At 44.0% G+C, this 17,003-nt stretch overlaps 1 pseudogene; it reads right to left on the bottom strand.

Annotated features, from left to right (window-relative positions):
• Positions 1-858: 858 nt before the first annotated feature.
• Positions 859-2,827, bottom strand: LOC138149335 (ferritin light chain pseudogene; annotated as a pseudogene).
• Between the last annotated feature and the right edge of the window lie 14,176 nt (positions 2,828-17,003).

The following is a 17,003-nucleotide window of genomic DNA, read 5'->3' as shown; positions in this document are numbered from 1 at the left end:
AGCTTGGGAGGTCATACTTTATTTCTGGGCCTCATTTTGTTTTTATTTGTAAAAGGAAGATTGCAAAGCACCTGATAAATCTTAAGGAGCTATAGAAATGGGAGACATTCTGTTTTTGTAGCTGGCTTTGCCCTGTCTTCTTACAGGGGACCATGCTGCAAAAGAGAACATCTCCCTGAAAGTGGGCCCTGAGTCTGTGTTCCAACTATGGTGGTGACCTCCCTGTGAGGGCTGCCCATTTCCATTAGCCAGTGGTCGTTTGGCTGCTTAATCATCAGAGGCAAACCTGAGGACCTCTCATGGCCTCCAAAGTCTGCCATTAGCTGTGGTAATGACCGATTCTACCAGGGTTATGACTCCAATAAACCATATTCTGTGACTCTATAATGCCAATAATAGATTAGAGAGCAAAGCACGGCTCAGTAGCCCCAATGCTGCTCGGGGGAGCCAGTTTTGTACAGGTAATGACCCCTCTCCCTTCACAGACAGGGAATGACTACTTAGGGGTTCATAATTCATGTGCAACTGGATGAAATAGCAGACAGAATTCCGTGTGGAAGGGGAAAGGAACTGAAACAACCCAGCCAAGAGGGATCAGTGAGGTCTTGCATTTGTCTGTAGAGACAGAGGGGACCTCCAAGCCCAGCCCCTTCATTTTCCAGGTGAGGAAATTGTGGCCCAGAGAAGGCAAATGACTTTCTTAAGGTTATTCAGCTGGTTAACGGCAGAATTGGGATTTGAACTCAGGCTTTCTAATTCCAAATTCAGGGTTACTTCCATGTAGGTCAGATGGAGGCTGGTTCTTTTTTTTTTTTCTTTTCTGGGTGAGCAGCTAGCTTTATTGTGGGCATTCTTGGTTCAGCCTTGGGGCTGCCTGCCTGTTGGCTGCCCACCCTGGTCATGCTTCAGGCTCAGCCTCTCCAACAGGTACTCGCCCAGACTGGACTGGGTGGGGGTCTGCCTGCACATGGCGCAGGGTGGTGAGGTGGGTGCCCAGGGGTTTCAGCAGCTTCACTTCCTCCACTTCCTCCGCTAGGTAATGGCTCCTTAGGAAGTCGCAGAGGTGTGGATCCCCCGGCTCGAGCCCAGGGCGTGCAGCTTCAGGAGGGCCTGGTTCAGCCCCGTCTCCGGGTTCAGGGAAGCCTGCATGCCCTCCAAGCCGCAGCCTCACTCATCTTGGGCAGGTTTTGCACAGCCTGGAGGAGGACACGGCCCTCCACGCTGCTTCTGGAGCCGCAGATGGTGCTTGGAGCCGTCGCCTTTGTCCTTCATCGGCTCACGGAAAAAATGCGGCACCCCAGGCAGGGCGACATCGACCCGACCCAGTCGAAATAGAAACCCAGGGACAGGTCGGAGTAGGAGGCCCCCGAGTACACCTGGGCCCCAGTACAGCTGGCAGCGGCGTTGGCTCCAGAGGAGTTTTGTCCGATCTGGGAGCTAGAGCTCGCGGCACGGACAGCTAAGGGAGGAGGCGGCAGGTCCTGGAGGTGGGGGCTGGTTCCGGAGGCGGAGGCTGCAGACAGGTGAGGTTCAAAAGCTAGGGGAGCTGGGCGACCCCAGATCTGTTCGGTCCAAACACTGTTGAAGCAAGAACCAGGGCCGGGTGGGTGCCCTGCGTTAGTCAGGGCAGAAAAGGAGATTCCAGTAGCTCATGTAAAGGGCCTTTCCCTCCGACCCTTTCCATACTACCATATGTCTCAAAGATTTATGTGATAGCTACAGTTCAATTACAAGCCTGAAATTGAATGCCCCTCTGGTAAATGCCCCTCTTGGCTCATTGTTCTGTGCCAGCTGAAGCAGGGTAGGCAGGCGGGGTGGATTTCTTGTCTCTGTCTCTGTTTGTCTCTCTGAACATTCTATAGTGCTGTTGTTCAGGCCTTTTTCAGGCCTGTCTGACTCTTTGTGATCGCATTTGAGGTTTTCTTGGCAAAGATACTGATGGTGGTTTGCCTGTTCCTTGTCCACCTCACTTGACAGATGAGGAAACCGAGGCAAACAGAATTAAGTGATTTGCCCAGGTCATACAGCTAACAAGTGTCTGAGGCCAGATTTGAACTCAGGAAGGTGAGTCTTCCTGACTTGTCCTGGCCCTCTACCCACTGCACCACCTAACTGTCCTATCCTATCCTACACTACCTCATGGTGACCAGGTTTACTTGTTCTGTCAGACCAAACAAGGGGGAGTCTCTCAAATCCTCCCATCTTTTGTGGAGAGAGCTTTCAGGAGAAGCCTGGGAAGGCCTCTTCTTGCACCCCCTTAATGAGATATTATTGCTCTGTTGAAAATGTAGTGCAGTGGATAGAGCTCTGGGCCTGGAATCAGGAAGTTCTGAGTTCAAAATTCCCACCTCAGACACTTACTTGCTACATGACCCTGGGCAAATCATACCCTCTGTCTTAGTTTTATCAACTGTAAAATAGGCATAGCAGGTAGTACCTAACTCCCAGGGTTGTTGTAAGGATCACTATACCCTTGTTCCGTTCCTACCATGTTATGTTAAGAAAGATTGACTGATTCATGACCATTTCATATACCTGGACTATACACTTGAGTTTGACTTTTGAAAGAGAGAATAGGGCAGACACATAGACCTAGAGAGAACTGGGGAGACAAAGAGAATTGCAGAGGACAAGGGTTACATAGAGAGATTCAGATGGTTCCCTAGAGGGAAAGTCTGTGCCTCTGGGGGGCTCCTCTAGAGAATTAAGTCAGCAAGCATTTATTACATACTTACTGTGTTCTAGGCACTGTGCCGATGTTGGAAAGAAGAAGGTGGTGGCCTGCCATTGTGGAGTTCTTGGGCCAAGCTTGACGCTGCAGGAGCATGTCAGTATCAGTAGTATGACACTCAAGGAGAGACAGAGGAACTTCTGAACCAGGCCTCCTGGTTCCAGTGGAAGCACTCTGGGGTGACTTGAATTTCTGTACCAAGAAGAGATATTCCAGACCTTAGCCTTTAGCTCCAAGGAGCTTCTGGAGCAAACATGAGCTGAGAGGTAGCAAGGGACAGAAGTACAATATGAGGAAGGAAACCCAGACCTTACCTTTCTCTAGTTCTGTGAGTTAAGTGAATTGTGCAAGGGGACGACGGGTTGAGTCTTTATTGGACTTGGGGGGATAGTAAACTCTCTAGCAGCCCAAAGCATGATCTTCTTGGGAGTAGGGGCTCAGCTTCAGGTCAATACTGTAAGCCTGGAGAACTTTATAGGTCCTTGTCTAGCATTGATAGACCTCATTGGGTAGAGAAGAAGTGCTTTGAATGTTTGTGATATTGGGTGTAAGACTTTTGCATATTCCATCATGTGATAGCTTGCCTTATACTGGATGTATTGTTAGCCAGAGTGCTTGCATATGAACCTCTTGGTACAGAGACCCATTCATTAGCAAAATTCACATGTTCCCAGGGAAAACCCTGGATGGGAATATGAACCACAGAGTGATTTTTGTGAGAAGCCCCCAAGTTTGGACTAGATCTTTACAGACCCAGAGCTGCAGTTCTGGACCACAGGTTATTTTTAAGTGCTTTCCTTCTGCAAAGGCACTTCTTCCCCGATTGCCACCCCTGCCTTCTCTCCAGCTCTTCCCTTTTCCTTTATTCATAAGTTGCCAGTTCCATTCATCACCATATGTGCCTTCCAGCAATTTATTCTCCCTAATTACACTGGAGAAAAGATCCCATTATATCATACACAAGGAAGATGGAAATGTAGTCTCAGGCTTGGCCTCCACTTCCCCCCATTCTCAACCAATCAGCACAGCCTTTTCCCCTGGAGGTAGGATATGAATTCATTTCCAATGAAAAGAAGAGTCCTTTGGGTCCTCAGAGAGAGGATTAGAAGGCGTTAGAACAGAAGGCATGCAGCATCATTGCAAGAAAAGATGACCACAAGGAAAGGGCCCTCTCATGAACATATCTCAAAGCATTTGAGAGCTGGAAGACTCAGTTAGTTTAACTCCTTCTCATTTGATAGAAGTTGAAAATGAGATGAGAGAAGTGATTTGCCCAAGGTCTCCATGCTATGAAATGGTAGAGTCAAGATTCAGAACCAGGACAGGGTGTGCTGGCGCCTGCCAAATGGTAAATATTCAGCGTGAGTCTCTACTCCTCAGGAATCACAAAAATTGCAGACCAGGGCTTGGTTTACTGTTTTGTTGGTTGTCTAGACTTAAGAAAGTGATGAAGAAAATGTTGGTGAAGTGGATTAAATTTAAAAGGGAGTCATGTTTTCAGAGACCTGATTGCTTAACGTTTACCAGCACACCCCTGAAACCAGGTATCTTTGTTCTAAATATAGTATACTTTCTACTATTTCATGCTGACTCCCTACAGTGGTTTTTTTTTTCAGATTAACCAACATATTTATTCTAGAAAGATCACCCCAGAAACTATTCAAAGAAAGGACCCCTAGCTCAGCTAAGATTCTGAAGTGCTGTCTCTCTCCCTGCCCCTTAAACAATTGAGAATTCCCAAGTTCAGGGTACAATTGTAGAAGGGATGTTAGACTTGGAATTAGAAGCCTTGGGTTTAAGCTATGTCTCTGACACTTAACAGCCATGTGAGTTTGGGCAAGTCACTTGATCTTTCTGAGCTTCAGTTTCCTCATCTGTGAAATGAGGATAATAACATTTGCATTAGCCACCTGGCCAGGTTATTTTGATGAAAATGCTTTGTCAACTGCAAACGTGAGCTATCTTTACTCTTGGAAGTGAGCCCATTCATCCATTGGTGGTGACCAGCCTGCTTGCAGTATGCCCACAATGAAAGGAATGGTTCTGAGAAGTCCTGACACTCAGTCCCATTTGAGGCTTGGGTTTTTGGCTCTGCAGGCTGGTGAAAGAGATTGTCAAGGTGTCTCACATTGCTTGGAGGTTAAAAACCTTTGTGATCTTAAAAAGGATTTCATTCTAAGAACAGCCCATTAGGTCCTGCCAATGAGTCCAGGGCTGTCTCACCTGGGAATTTCTTAAGACCACAGATTGAGATCTGGGAGGAACTTTAGATACCATCTAGTTCAGCCCCAGCATTTTATTGATGAGTCTGAAGTTCAGAGAGGTTAAGGGATTTGCCCAAGATCACAGAGGCAATATGTGACAGAGGCAGGATACTCATCTGAGGCTTAGAGACCCGGCTTTAGATCCCAGCTCTGATACTTAGTAGGTGCATGTGAATCTGGGGAGACCAGAAGGCTCTGACCTCAGTTTACTCATCTGCAAGACAGGATAATAACATTTGTAGGATGTATTTGACAATTGTTTTGAGATTCAAGTGAATTAATATATATTAAAATAATATGTAATCAATAACTAACATTATATTTTTATTAATTTTGATACTATTTTGAAGATATTGAGGAACTCATTTACAAGATATCTAAAGGTGGGGGCATTGAAAATAATCTTTGACTTTCTCAATATGGGGGAGAAAAAGACAGAAAGAATATCAACTACTGCTACTACTACTACTAACAACCCATATACCTACTCTCTCATTTACATGAGGGTCATCTCAACATGAATTGAGGACTTTCTTGATGAGGAATTTAGTAGGAAAAAAAGTAAGCTCTTGCAAAAGCTATTTACCAGTGAGTGGATCACATCTTTGCCATCTCACAATTGACTGAAGGATGTAGAGAATATAAGGTCCTGTTGCCTTGGTCGTTTGTTAATTGAGAAGGCATCTGACTAGGAAGACTGGAACGCTACCTTGGAGGCATTTTTACAACAGTATCTCCCATTCTGATATCAAGGTCATTCAAGATTTCTTTGAAGATGTAACAACACAAACAACTCAGTTCAAGGGTCATCTCATAATTAACTTCAGGCAAAGCATAAAATAGGAAACCATAAGCCTGTCAAAAGTATTTTCTACTCTGATGGAGGAGATCAGACAGAGTCCAGGTAAGGGAGGGATTCTTTGGGAATGGTGAGGGCCTCCGAATGTTCCTGCTTGTAGATGATGTTGTATGATTGCATCAGTCCCCAAGGTACTTAAGAGCCTTTTGGAACTCAAAAAAGTTTGGCTTATCCATACACATAAGAAAGACCAAATGGATGAGGAATGGCTAGTGCCTGGATTTCAACATGTACATGCATAGACTCCCTATAGAAATTGCCCTCCAACATGTCTGAGACATACATATATACAGATGTATGTCTAGATATAGATATACTTAAGAGATGGTTAATGAATTGGGCTTAGAACTAAAAAGGATGGGGAGAATACACCAGATTGATTTTGGGAAATTTCAAGGCACTGTTATTGATTTGACCTCAAGTTTACCAGGACTTCAAAGATGCATCTTTTCAATGCAAACATTTTTTTTTTTTTACCAGCGTTACTGTATGGCAGCAAGACCTGGAATACCATAGCTTCTGAAAAGTCAAAGAGAAGTACTACAGAGGGTAAAGGAAAGGCGCACCATGGGTGTGAGCAGGCTGCAATGTATAATCAATAAGGAACTCCAAAGGACAGGAGCAAAAGATGTCATCAAGGAATTATGTGGCAGAAAGACAAGGTGTGCTGGTCATGTGATGAGAGCAGGGCATGATAGGCACATGACCAATGTGTTCCACTGGTACCCTCCAGCTGAGGGGAGAAAATGAGGAAGATCACTAGCAAGCATGTTGGGTGGACTCTTTTGGTGACCTTTAGGGAAGACATGGAGAAGTGTGGCACAGATTGGGCAGGCATGGATGGGTTGTCATTTGCATGGCTCGAGGGAACTCCTGAATTGAAGTGATAAATAGATCCATTTGGTTATTTAAATATCGACTGCCCCTTTTAATGGAGCTACAGAAATATTTACATAGTACATAAAAATGCAAATAGATTGGAACAGCTTAGAAAATGTATTTTGACTTCTACTCACATGGTACTCTGAGTATCCCCAAATAAGGGGATAATAATAAACTCAAGAAGGTGTGACCCTGTTAATAATCAAAGAATTGTAGAATGTCACAATTGAAGGACATTTAGAACATGGAACATGTGTTAATCAGGAAACATTTATGAAGAGCTACTATGCATGGAGCACTGGGCTAAGCATTAAGGATACAAAAAATAGGCAAAAGGTAGTGCCTGTCTTCAAGGAGCTCACAGTCTAATGCAGGAGAGAACACATAAAAGGGAGAGGGGATGATGATATAGCTGCCTTGGGCATTCTCCTTAAATGGATGATCTGGGAGGAGCTCACCATTGTCCACCCACTACCCTGTCCAAACAGAGGGAGGAAGGAGTGAGTGTAAGTTTCAGAGCAGATGTGATCTTGAAGAATAATGGAACTCCAGAAAGCATGATGAAGGTCCAGGAGAGTACAGCTGTGTGGAGAATGAGACCAAGATTACAGAACCCAAATTATAGAATGTTAGAACTAAAAGAGAACTTAGAGATGAATGTTCCTTCAGCTAGGTGGTGAAGTGGATAGAGCGCTAGACCTGGAATCAGCAGGACCTGAGTTCAAATTCAGCCTTAACTATTTACAAACTGTGTGACACTGGGCAAGTCACTTAATTGAGATTGCATCCAAAAAAGAAAAAAAACCCCAAAGAACATAGAATGCTAGAGCTGAGAAAGATCTCAAAGATGACCAAGTTGATACCACTTTGTAGGTGAAGAAATGATGACCAGAAAGGCTCAGAGTGATTGACCCAAGATCATGTGGCTAGAAAGGGTTTAAATGCAGACCAGAATCCAGGACCCCTGATTCCCATGCCAAGAGGCAAACTACCTGCTTGAGAGAGGATTGATAGTTAAATTTTCAGTGTGATTATTTATTATTGTTATTATTTATATCTTGGAAATCAGCAAATGCCACAGACCAAAGCTTGATTTATTGTTTTCTTGATTGTCTAGACTTAAGAAAGTGATGGAGAAAATATTACAGATTAATCTTAAAAGTGTGTAATAGGTGCATTTTTTTCCCTCTAGAGAGCCAGTCATTAGACATTTACCAGCACACCACAGCAGCCCAGAGCTGTGCTTTCCCCATCATGTTTATATGACCCTGTCAGGTGTCATGATCCTTAGATTTAGTAAAACTCTAGCCTCTAAGGGCTTTCTGAGTAGAGAGGAGGAGAGGAATGCAGGGAATGGTCTGTGGTGCTGGGGAAGAGGAGCTCCCACCTGTTTGGGAAGGTTTGGCCTCCCTTCCTAAGCCCAGTCTCTCTGCACTGTTCCGTTCACTCCCCACCCTTGAATCATCTTCACCACTTGTCCCTTCTTGTGGGCTCTGGCAGTGACCACCTGGGCATGGGGAACCACAGATGTGTGCTTAGTGTAATCAGTCCTTTCATGTCCCTGGCTTCCATGTGCTTGGCTCTGACGTGACTGCCTGGGGCGAAGCCCCTCTTGGGACAGAAGGCATTTTTGGGAAAGGGGGGCTCTGGCATTTCTCAAACAAGCCCAAGCCTGCAGAAACACTTACCTCATCCTGTCTAGGCTTTTAGCACCTGGCGCTGACATTGAGCATACGGTGGAGAGTCTGCCGCCAGACTTAGCTCTTCCAGGGGGCCCCTCACAGCCAGACTGTGAGCTCAGTCAGGTTTTTATGGAATTTAGGGGAAAAAAAAGCAAGATAATCTTCCCCCAATTTCTCAAGTACTTGACTGGTCTTAGAAATAGGCAGAGTAGGATGTTTTGCCTGATGCAGAGGAGGAAATTAATAGATGCTTATTGATGAAATTGATTGATATACAACTGGCAGAGGTCTTAGGGATCAACTGACTCAACACTTTTATTTTATAGATCAGGGGAACTGAGGCTCAGGTGTCCATCTACACAATAGAGTTTTGGTGGATGAAGGGATACACCAAAGCCTCTATCTCACTGATGTCTAGAATTTACAGAATTATTGTCACCAAATTTCAGAGTCAGAAACACCTCAGGGGGCATCTAGTCCAGCTTGTACCTGGACAGAAACCCCTGGATAGCAACCCTGACAAATGATTATCCAACTGTTGCTTGAAGATTTCTAAGGGAGGGGAAACTCACAATCAGCCTATGAACAGTCATTTGTTAGGGATCTGCTATGAACCAGGGACTGTGCTAGGCCCTGGAGATACAAAAACAAAAAGTTCAACAGTTCCTGCCCTCCAGGAGTTTACATTCTATCCAGGGTAGGAGGAGGAATACAACATGTTCACAAAGGAGTAAATAGAGGCTATACACAAAGTAAGTACATAGTTATTTGCTGAAAAACCTTTCTTGATCATCCCTAATTTCAGCACTTTTGCTGAGATTTCTCCAGTTTATCATGTATATATTTTATCTGAACATAGTTGGTCTCATGTTTCCCCCATTAGTTTGTGAGTTCCTTGAGGGCAGGCATTATCTTTGCCTTTCGTTGTATCCCCAGCACATAGTTGTATCTGGCATATAAATGGTGTTTAATAAATGTTTATTGGCTTGACTTGAATTAGGAAAGGCTTCTTCAATGGTGAGTGCTTAGCACAAAGCCTGGCACACAGTAGGTGCTTAATAAATGCTTGCTGACAACTTGAATCAAGAAAGGCCTCTTGAATGGTGAGTCTTGCAGGGGAATTAGGGTTCTAGGACTCCCAAAGTAGCGTATGCTTCTTTCAAATAGCTATATATTGTTGGAAAATTTTTCCTTAAATCAAGACAAAACCTCTTTCTATGTTTAGTTCTACTCATTGCTCTTAGATTTACCATCTGGGGCCAAGTAGAACAGGTTTATTTTCTCTTTCACAGGATAACTCTTTAGAAACATGAAAACAACTATTATGTTTGTGGCAGCTAGTGATGCATTGGATAGAGTGCTGGTCCTGGAGTCAGGAAGATCTGAGTTAAAATCTAATCTTAGATATTAGTTGTGTGACCCTGGGCAAGTGATTTCAGCTTTGTCTGCCTCAGCTTCCTCAACTACACAATAAAGGTCACAGTAGCACCTACCTCACAGGGTTGTTGTGAGGGTATATTTGGAAAAGCACTCAGCACAGTGGCTGGGACGGAGTGGGTGCTAGAGAAATGCTTATTCCCTTCCTTTCCTCCCCCGTGTTTCGGCCAAGTATTTCCCTACTACTTACTGACTGCGTGACCTTGGAAAGTCACTTAATGTCTCTGAGCCGTAAAATGAGGGGATTGGACTAGATGGCTTCTGAAATCTAGCTCTATATCTATGACCCCCAAATCATATGTACCGGCTTCTTTTCTCCCCAGTCCCCATTCCTTTAGATTTTACTCTCATATTTCAATATACACGACATTGTCCTTTTAGCTCCTGCACTCCCATAACCTACATCTTTCATTCCAGCTCAGCCACCCACAGGGATTTGAGATCTCAATGTCACCTATAAACGTGTTACCTCCAGGATTCACAAATTGAACACTGAATTGAAATTCACAAAAATGAAAATTTCTGCCTAACCATAACATCCTATCATATAATTCCCCCTTTACTTCACTATTCTCCATTCTTCATTTTTGTCATGACTTCCACCCCCCTCTTCTCCCTCACCAGCCCTGCTTTGGCCTTGCTTTTCTTCCTTCACTGTCTTGAATATGTGGTTGATCAGTCTATGTAAATACAATTCTCTCTCTCTTGAATCTCTTGCCTTTGTCCTACCCATCATTCATGCCTAGTTAAACACCAACCCCGCCATCTAACATCATGTTCCAATTTGTGCGCTGCCAAATGCTGCTAGAGAAAACCATGTAATTGTGCTGACTTGGTTGTTACAAATTTATGTCATCTAATCTTAACTGGACTCTAGCTACTCCATGCTGAACTTTTTGCTATTATTCAATCAGTAAATCAATAACCATTTTAAATAGTCTGCTGGGGATATTGAGACGAAAATGAAATAGTCCTTGTTCTCAAGGAGTTAACATGCTTAACATGATTAACTTTAACATGATTGACTTTTTAATCATAATTCCTCAAAATGATTATTTTAAAACTTATCTCTTCAAGTTTCTTATGCCACTTATTCTCCCTGCCCGCTTCTTAATAGAAGGCTTTGCCTACTACTTTTCCTGATAAAACTCACCATGTGTTCTTTCTTTTCTCCTTCTCCATGGCTTAAAGCCCTCGACATCATGTAATAAGGCAATGGTCAATGAAAGCCCAGCCCCTGTGAGCTGGTGCAGTGTGCTTGGCCTGCTATGATACCCCACATGGGCTTTGGAGCATACTCAGGTATCATTCTATGACTGTTTCCTTTGTATACTGGGTGGTGAAGAAAAGGACTCTTCAATTGGTTGTTTAAGTCAGAAGGGAACTTTCACTCAAAAGATTCCCAGGATAGGGAGATTGGGCAGGGAGGGGAAAGGGTGAGTGGGTGTGGGTCATCCACTGTGAATCTCTCTTTTTTGTCTGGTTGTTTGGGGGACTAGGCATGGGCTGCAATAAACTGCAGGGTGAGAGTAGGCACTGGTATCAACTCTTTCTCTCCCCACCTGGAGGCTTACAATAATCCTAGCCTCCTTACTCAAATGCAGCCAGGCAAGAAAGAGAGCTTGAGTTGTTGAGAAGTTTTGTTATCAATTCTCAGTTCCAGCACAAAAGTTAACTCAACTGGAAACAGGCAAAGAGTAACTGTGCTTATATTGAGGTAGATAGTAGGGTCTTCTGTTATGCATGTCCAGAGTCATTCTCACCAAATATTCATGTACTCACAGAACTGAGCTCTCATTGGCTACTTAGTTGCCTGTGTTACTAATTACCCATTCTCTCCTTTCCTCTGGCCTCTGAGGAAGAGGTGACTCTTATCCTTGCCAAAACTAAGCTCTGTAATTGTGCCCTTAATCTGATCCCCCCCCCTTTTCCTCTGAGACCCTTCTTCCATTTCTCTCCTTCCAATATCTCTAATCTCTCCTCACTTGCTACTTCCCTGCTGCCTACAGATATGCTCAGGTCTCCTCATCTTTAAAAAAAATTTCATTTGACCCTGACATACCTTCAGGATTTATCTTCTGTCTCTTATACCTTTCACACCAGAACTCCCCATTCTCATTCCTCCCATTTCCTCACCTCGCACTCACTTGCAAGCTGGCTTCTGACTCTCCTGTTTTGCTACAACTGCTCCAGCCAAGGTTGCCAATGATCTCTTTATTATTAAATCCAGTGACCTTTTCTCAGTCCTTATTCTACTTGTTCTGTCTACAGCTTTTGACACCACAGATATCCCTTTCTATTTGTTAGTCTCTCTTCCTTTGGCTTGCACAAGACTACTTATTTACTCTTTTTTTTTTAATTTTTCTCCAGCATCAGCTTCTTCTCAGCCTCCTTTGTGGGATCACCATCCACTTCCCTCCTAGCAAATATGGGTGCCCCCTAGCATTTTGTCCTGGGTTCTTCATTCTCCTATTTTGAAGACCTCATCAATAACTATGGATTCAATTATTCTCTCTAGTCAACTGAAGAAGTCAAATCACCAGATGTTAAGTACCTACTGTATGTCAGGCAGGGACAGCTAGGTGATGCAGTAGATAGAATTCTGGGCCTGAAGTCAGGAAGACTCATCTTCCTGAGTTCAAATCTGGCCTCAGACACTTGCTAGCTGTGTGACTGGGAGAATCACTTAACCTTGTTTTCCTCAGTTTCCTCCTCAGTAAAATGAGCCAGAGAAGGAAATGGCAAACTGCTCCAGTATTTTTGCCAAGAAAACCCCAAATGGGGTCACAAAGAGTTGGGGACGACTGAATATGACTGAACAACAGCAACAGCAACAACAAAATACATCAGGCACTGTGCTAAGTACTAGAGATACAAGGGAAGGCAAAGAGAGTTCTTGCCCTGAAGGAGCTCATAGTCTAATGGAGGACAAAACCTGCAAACAACTATGTGTAAACAGGGTATACACAGAATAAATTGGAGATAATTTGGATAAATTCCATGTAAACTTAGAGGAAAGGCGCTAAGATTAAGGAAGAGCAAGAAGGGTTTTTAATGTTTTTTTTTTTGCAGAAGATAGGATTTATCTAAGACTTGGAGGAAGCCAGGGAAGCCAGGAGGTGGAGATGAGATGAGATGGGAGAGTTCCAGGCCCAGAGAACAGTTAGCAAAAATACTTGGAGTGAGGAGATGGAGTGTCTTGTGAGAGGAACAGCAAGGAAGCCGGTATTACTGTATATGAGAGTGTGTGGAGGGGAGGAAGTTCTGAGAAGTATGGAAAAGTAGGAAGGGGCCAGGTTAGAAAGGATTTTAACAGCCTAACAGAGGCTTCTGGATTTGAGGCTGGAGTTAATAGGGAGCCATTGACACTTACTGACAGTCAGGCTGCCTTTTGACGAAGATCCCTTGGACAGTTGGAGTGGGGATGGCTCCTGAAACAGTGTAGAATCATAGACTCTTATACGACCGCAGATATGGAAATGGAGCGGAACTTTGAGGTCCTCTAATCCCACCTTTTCATTTTACATTTGGGAAAAATGAGGCCAAGAGAAGTAAAATAACTTGTTTGAGATAACATAGGTAGAAAGTGGCAGCTATGTGATATCAGCCAAGTTCCTCTAACTCCAAACCCTCTGACTCTTCATTATACTGCTCTGTTTATACCTAACCTCTCTGTTTAATTCCAGCTCACTATTATGAATTTATTCCTTAGTATGAATGTGAGGAATATATGTATATAAATAAATACATATGTGTACACATATGTACATATACACATGTACACATGTATGTGCATTGTGTGCATTCATTCAGAGTGGGCAGGGATCTGAGAGATTAATTAACTTGACCCAGATCACACAACTAGTAAGTGGTGCAGCTGGGAATTGAAGTCAGATCCTCTAAGGTTCAGATCCAACACTCTTTCCATATTACCTCCTAGACCCTGCCCTGGGAATTGGTTCTGATTGGGAGAGGTAGGAGACGGTTGAACATTTGAGCAGGAAGGGAGGGGGTACCATCAAGGAAGGGAACAGAGGCCAGGAGTGCTCAAGGCAATCATTTGCCAATTTTGTGTTTTTCAATCATTTTCTTCCTGTGTGGAGGAGTGTGGAACATGTAGAGAAATACAAATAGGAAATTCCCTCTGACGGACAGCTGAGCAGTAGCCCAGGAAAACTCCAAGTATGTCCCCATAAAAGATAATGAACATTTCCGAGGTTGGCCCAAGGGTAGGGGTGAAGCGATGATAATGGATTTTCATGGAAGGGGGTTTAACGATTTCCAAGGCGACTGCTTGGCACATGGTACTTGGCTGTGTGGGAGAAGAAAGAGAACAAATTGCCTCTTGGGTCACTCTGAACAACTTCAGCCCCATTTAATAAACCAATATGGAACTAGGCACTGTAAACTATATTTCAACGGGCCTGGAAATAATTTGTTTGGAATGGTCTGGAATTACTACCAACATGAGGTGATTATATGCTATTTGGCACAGCTAATACATGTATTTAAATATGAAAGATAGGCTGGGTCTGTGAATCTGAGCATCCTGGGCTCTGTTCCCTTGTTTCACAGAATCTCAGAATGCCAGAGCTGAAAGGGACCTTGGAACAAAGAAGTTAGAATGTCAGAGCTGGAAGAGACTTTAGCATATAGCACAAAGAATATCAGAGCCAGGAGGTTCCTTAGAATTAAAATCTAGCAGACTTTAATAGAACTATAAGAGACTTGAGAGAGCATTCACTTCAACTCATTCATTTTTCAGGAGGGGAAACTGAGGCTCTGAGAGGGGCGATGACCTGTGTTGGTCATAGTGAGTTAGGAGGAGCTAGAATGCAAACCCAGGACTCCAAGATCCTGTCTTATGCTCTTCCTATCCCACACTTGCCTTTTCTGAATCACTCTAGCATTCATGGAGGCTATGCATCTTAGGACTTAAAGGATGGATAGGATTTCAACAGACAGTGATTGGAAGAAGAAGGGTATGCTAGATGAAGGAGAAGATGTGAACGAAGTCAGAGAGGTAGGAAATTGGGATGTGTTTGAGGAGTGGTGAGTTGTTTGACTGGACAAGTGAGGCAAGGCAAGAAGGAATCATGGGATTTGGAATGAGAAGGAACCTTAGAATGTTAGATTTGGAAGGGTTTTTTATAGATTCAGTCCACTCATTTTAGGAAGCTGGGTAATGACTTTACCTAAGGTCAAACAAGTGGTAGCTAGGTGGCACAGTGGATAGAGCAATGGGCTTGGAATCAGTAAGACTCATATTACCGAATTCAAATCGGGCCTCAGACATTTACTAGCTGTGTGACCCTGGGCAAATCACTTAACCTATTTGCCTCAGTCTCCTCATCTGTAAAATGAGCTGGAGAGGGGCGGCTAGGTGGTGCAGTGAGTAAAGCGCCGGACCCGTAGTCAGGAGGACACGAGTTTGGTTCCGGCCTCAGACACTTAACACCCACACACAAAAAAACTAGCCATGTAACCTTGGGCAAGTTACTTAATCCCAATTGCCCTCCAAAAGGCAAAAAAAAAATGTGCTGGAGAAGGAAATGACACAGCACTCCAGTATCCCTAACAAGATAACCCCAAATGGGTACATAGAGTCAGACATGACTGAAATACAACAACGACAAAAGTCATAGAGGTGGTAAACAGCAGAAGTGTGATCCAACCCCCCAGAACCCGATATTCTGACTCTAATTCTTTCTCTTTTCTACTACCCCACGTTGCCTTTCCTGGGCTTGAGTCGGACTGTGAATCACAGAATTGTAGAATGTGAGATTTGGAAACGATCTTAGCTACCATCTAGTCCAACCCGTATTTGGAAAGGCACCCACACTCTACCATATTAGACAAATGGTGTGGGATGGTGGAAAGGGCTCTGAGGGCTTTGGAGACAGAACATCTGGATTCAGATTCCACTGGGGTGTTTACTGTGCATGTCACCTTGAGCAAACTACTTAAACCCTCTGGACCTCAATTTCCTCATCTATAAAGTGAGCTGGGGCAGCTAGGTGGTGCCGTGGATAAAGTGCCCTGCCTGAAGTTGGAAAGACTCATCTTCCTGACTTCAGATCTAGCTGGGTGACCCTGAGCAAGATCCTATTTGCCTCAGTTTCCTCATGTGTAAAACGAGCTGGTTGTACTCAATGGCTTCTGAGGTCCCTATAGTTCAATGATTCCATGATTCTATGATCATGATCTCAGAATCTGAGATTTGGATGGGACCTCACTGGTGTCAAACTCAGAGAGAAATACAGGTCACTAAACCATACTAAGGGTCCCTAACTTAGCCACACGTTTTTATTTATTTAGTTATCTATCCATTCATTCATTCATTTATTTAGATCAATGCATCAACACGTTAAAATCAGATAGGAACTACATTTTAATCTGGTCCTGCCCATACTTGGGCTGCATGTTTCACACTGCTGTTCTAGTCTCATCAGTGCACAAAAGGGATCCCTCCTGTAACATCCTGGCCAAGTGGTCACTCGGCCTCTGCTGGCCTAGACTCCATCAGGGCCCTTCACCATCCTGGTTGCTCTTCTCTGGACAGGGTCTAGGCTTGCCAGCGTTCTTAGATTGTGATGCCTAGAATGGAACATAATTCTGCAGATGTTGATCTGACGGGAAGGAATCCAGAGGTGCTATCGCCTCCTTATGCCTGGAAGTTATGCCTTTAAAAAATGCATTGTTAGATCACATTAGCTTCTTTGTCTGTCCCGTCACACTACTGACCCATACTGAGCTTGCAGTCCACTCAAACCGCCAGGTCTTTTCCAGGAAACTGCTGTTCTGCCATTCCTCTTCCATCCTGTACTTGAAGGACCTTGGATTCCAGGTTCAGAAGTTTACAATTTGTGTTCATATCTAAACGGTAAACAAGCATTTATTAAGCATCTACTGTGTACCAGGCATGGTGCTAAGTGTTGTTATAGATCAGGTTGTTTACTGCTTGGTTAGCAGATTCCTCTATGGTCAGAACTTTCAGGATCTTGGCCGTAGAAGCCACTGGAGATGATTCCACTCTTGAGGATTGGGGCCACGGGTCCGGAGGATTGACTTTCTGCTGTGAATTCTATGGGGACTCCATCTCTGGGTGGGACACTGTGTTGCCAGGCAGTCTCTGCAGAGCTCTGACT

The sequence above is a fragment of the Petaurus breviceps genome, unplaced genomic scaffold, assembly GCF_028583685.1.
Source record: "Petaurus breviceps papuanus isolate PSGF00001 unplaced genomic scaffold, PetGlider_PUasm1.0 90847, whole genome shotgun sequence".
Classification (NCBI taxonomy): Eukaryota; Metazoa; Chordata; class Mammalia; order Diprotodontia; family Petauridae; genus Petaurus; species Petaurus breviceps.
Note: the sequence above shows the minus strand (reverse complement) of the source record. Positions and strands in the feature narration are given on the sequence as shown.